Consider the following 4,736-nt stretch of genomic DNA (forward strand, 5'->3'; position numbering starts at 1 on the left):
TCAACCAAACCTGGCAGTGGTGCTGGATTGCTTTACCCCATTTACTCCTGAATCGAGAGCCGGGGGCAGTGACGGGCAGATATGCTAATTTGTTTAAGACAATAACTAATCACTCCTGCAGCCAATCATCTTATTCCAGTAAGCTGTGTTTAACCGCTAATTGCATTTGAAGTGGGCGGGATAAACTGATCACCTGATCAGCCAATGGGAGCCCTGGTACTGAAGAACCCTCTATGCACCAGGTACCGTTTGAAGCCGTGCCGGAGGAATTAAGCAGCGGAGGTCAGAATAAATGTTTGTGATGCTCTATTGATGGCTTGCAATGACGATGCTGCGTCAAATGTGATCAGCAACTAAATTTGCAGGAACTGGAAGATCGTTGGCATTGAGCGACGGTGCTTCTCTTGATAATGAGTTCCTGGGAGAGCTGGAGGTCTTTGATTCACACGAAGCGCTTCATTCGGATGATCAAGTGGATTCTCTTCAGACTGCAGCCTCCACATCTTGTTCTGTCATCCCTATATGAACTCTCTTTCAAACAGCTTGAACCTTCCAGTTTGAAGCTCGGCACCTTGACTGCTCTCATTAGATCCTTGGTGTCGCCATGCGTGGTACCCTAAGCAGTTGGAGCATGCATTAAGGCACCGCGATGGAGATGTTATGATTCACAAGAGTGATATTGGTCAAGAGGGGTGTGTGGTGACCTAATTGAATATCACTGGACATGTGGCTTAATCCTCTCCAAAGGCAAATTATGGTGATGAACCCTCAAGTGCCATAGAAAAATCAAGTCCCAAAGAAAAAATTGAAAAAGTGGCCATTAAAATCCCCCAAAAATGTGATTGCTGAAGTTTTTAAGAAAGAGATTATCACACAATTCTTCTATCAAAGAGTGATGTTGCAACAAGTACACAAGTAAGCAAATCTACGTCATCTGTGGCACAAGTGTTAATGTTGCATCGTAAGCAAATGGTGGGCGAGAAGTTCAAATGTTACAGTTTATCATACAGAATCCCTACTTAACAGAATCAACAGAAGACAGGATGGACATAGGTCATGGGGTTGAATTATTAGAAGATGATATTTAGTGCCCTGCTGAACTGATTTCCATCTGAGCTCATGGTAATCCCTAATTTTGATGTTTCGGAAAATGCTTGAAAACTGACCTGTTTTCCAAGGTCCAACCCTCTTTGTAATTCTGAGGGAGGTAGAGAGTTCTATTTAAGCACCAAGATGGCATATGGTTCATGCATCATAAGTAATTAAATAAACAAATCGATAAAGTAAGTGCCATGCTGATGGCAGTGACCATTAGCGGCATGATATATCCAGTGATGGCTGCTAGGGAACGGTTGGGGGGGCGGGGTGGAGGTTAGAAATTTACACACAAAAAATAAAAGACGACTTACCTGCAGAACGCTGGCTGGCGCCTGTCCTCGGTACTTTTGTCAACGATGCACAGAAGCTTAGCAGGGAGCACATAATTTAATTTAATTTAATTTAATTGTGGGTTTATATAGCGCTAGAATCGACTCCCGGAGGAGTATCTCCGCGCTTCGACCACCGGGGAACCCGTCCTGGCTCACCCTGAGAGATGGTCCCTAATGGGTATCTCTAAGGTGCGACCAAGCATCCCCGGCGGTCTGGACTCCCAAACTCCCCTAGCCAATCACAACACTGTTGTAACCAGCATGACAGCTGTGTCATGATTGGTCTGAGCGCTGTGGTTCGGTGGTCAGACAGGGAGTGGGAGCCTGGGCATGTTTTCTATCCAGGCTGTACAGTACAGCGAGGTGGAGAACATGCTAAGTGAGCATTACTGTTTGGACGGCCATCCAAACCGCCATGCGCACTGATGTGCCGCAACCACTGCTCCTCCTGCTGGCTGTGACGACAGTCCAGCCTCGTCCCGCCCCGCACCGAAAACCTGCGTCAAGTACGGAAAAATAAAATGAAAATAACGTGTTATCATTTCATTTTTACACTGCTCGAAGAGCAGTGAGGAAGCGCCCCTCCGCCCTATCGGAGGAGCCGCCACTGGATATATTTATTTTTAGGATGCAAGAACCCCACCAAGTAAGGTGGCGTGGGACAAGGGAAGTTTCATAAAAACACAAATAGAAACAAAGAGTTGGAAAGTGAACCCCCTCCCCTCAATACATAAAATCACTTTTATGTTTTTCTCATCATGTTGTGCAATTAAAAGCCAATAATAGTTGTGCTATAGATCGATTCAGACTTGTGTATTGTTCTAGGTAAATTTCTGTAGCAATTGTGAACTTGAGTGTGAGCTTCAGCTGTCAGTTCTCGGACTTCAAGGCTCCACCAGAGGCAGCAGCCAACGGTGGACTTCTAATAGCTAATACTGAAGTGAGTCATTTGGAAATCCACTGTTGCTGACTTATTTCTTGAAGTACATTTTGCTGTGGAATTTGCTGTTTGTATATTGGGCCGACCAGCTGCATGGTTACCTGCTTTCCTCCTGTGCATGATGTAGACGCAGAGGCACACCTCAGCTAATTAGTTAATTCCACATTTTAGAGGACATCTCAAGGGGTCATATTTTCATCAGATCATTTGCATCCGACGAATAAAAAGCAATTAGGAGGCCATGTTAAGGTCAGGCATACTGTGAAGTCCTGACAAATGCATTAAGAAAAAGCTTCCTGCAGCGATAAAACTTAAAAACTGGTTGTTTTCTGTATAGAATGCATGAGTGTGATAAATAATGGAATGTGACAGAAAGAGTGATGTTTGAGTGCACCTATCTGTTTTAAAATAGAACATTATGCATTGCAATAGAACCACTTCCTGGGAGGCGGATGGTGACACCTTGAGGTGAGCGGTGTATACTCATCTGGGCTGATCCAAGAAATGGAAGACAGACTCATAGCTGAAGGGGACTGGCTCATATAAAGGAACGATTGTAGGGGACTTACTCAAAGTCCACTATCTACATATTGGAAATAATATTTTTTTAGCCATGCCTCAAAACTCTCACACCTACTTTCACCTTCCTTTTACACAATCCTGAATTATATTGTACAGCCCCATGCATATGAGCTAGAACTGCCCATAGCATGTCACTATGCACAGCACATCGATGCGCCCTAGCTAGGGGAGTGGTCTTTTTATAAGTTGCACTACATACCAACACATATATTTGTGCTGTGTGATGCAAATGTGCCCAAGATGTCATATCTAAAATAAAAGGCTTGACTGGGTTTACCATGAATATTAAAAACGTTGGCTCATAGTAAACGGAAAAAATATAAAGAAAAGAAAGACAGGCTGATTTATTTTTAAAAGTGCAGGGTGGGTTCAGGACACCTTCCCCCATATGTGGAAAAAAGTCAGGAAAGAGAATTCTTCCAGTTGAAAGTTTACAAACATGTTACCCAATCAAGTGACACAGACAAAAAATAATAGACTGTACCCTTTCAGTGGCATAAAGCAAAGCGGTCGCACATGCAGAACTGTGTTGTGGGGGTTCTTTGAGGTTCCTTCCTCCATGACATTACTGCTCAGGCATCAGTGTTCCTTAGTTTTCATGGTCCTGCCCTGCCACTATTGTATGTGACCCTCAGGGTTTATCATATTGGTGGTCTGGTCTCAATGTTTGGGATAATAAATAATATTTAATAATGGGAATCTGATCTTCTGCCAGAGTCTGGGTCAATCTATTTATTGTACTTATTTAGGGGCATATTATCAAGAAACGGCGTTACAATTATCACCGCTTTAGCGGCAGAAAACTGCCGCTAAAGCGGCGATAATGGGCTTGATAATATGCCCTTAAGAATTCCCATAGAAGCCCATGTTGTGGTGTCAACATGGGCTTCAATTGGAATTCTCTGCGGCATATTATCAAGCCCATTATCGCCGCTTCAGCGGCATTTTTCTGCCGCAAGAGCGGCGATAATTTTAACGCCGTGCTTGATAATCTGCCCCTACGTGCTTTCAAGAAAGTACTTTATATAGAGAAATATACAGAATGCAGACAGAACATGGTTACATCCTGAATTGGGAAGAAGCTGATAGCAAGAAGATGTTATTTACAAATGGGTATCATATGAGGAACCGGTCGAACAGGAAACGAGTGAGCACTGTAGAGCTTAGGATGATTGGCAGGAAAGGGCCTACAGTGAAAGAGGACACAGGCAGAAGGGAGTGTAGAGTACGGGTCAGAACATGATGATGAACCAGAAAAGATGGATGTGAAGGAGAAAGGCCATGGATACATTTGGTAACAAGCTTTGGCAAAGCTGATCTGTCTAGGATTGCCTGTCAGCCTTTTTGCTTTGTCAATGCTTGTTTTGTTTTTGCCATGATTTTTTAAAAACCTTGTTGTGGGTAGGGGTGGGCGGAATTTGCGAAAGTGACTTTCGCAAATTATCGCGAACATGTTAAAAATCTCCGCAAACACGCGGAAATATCGCGAAGATGCGGAAGTTTTTTTCCCGCCCGTTCGCGGTATTTTCTGCGTGGTCGCGGCTCGCCAACTTACCCATGCGGTTGCTCGCGGGCGCGGCCATCTTGTTTTCACTCTTCTCGCGGTGCATGATCGCGAGAAGAAAGACGTGATCATGCGACCAATGACATTACTGCGGGCGCGAACTGTCGCGACACAGCACAAATGGCTACCAACAATCCAACATCTCCTGGAGAACACGACCGGATCGGGAAAACTTGTCGGCGAACGCGGGGATTCAGGTAAGGCGATCGCGCGCGCGTGA

The sequence above is a fragment of the Triturus cristatus genome, chromosome 11, assembly GCF_964204655.1.
Source record: "Triturus cristatus chromosome 11, aTriCri1.1, whole genome shotgun sequence".
Taxonomy (NCBI): Eukaryota; Metazoa; Chordata; class Amphibia; order Caudata; family Salamandridae; genus Triturus; species Triturus cristatus.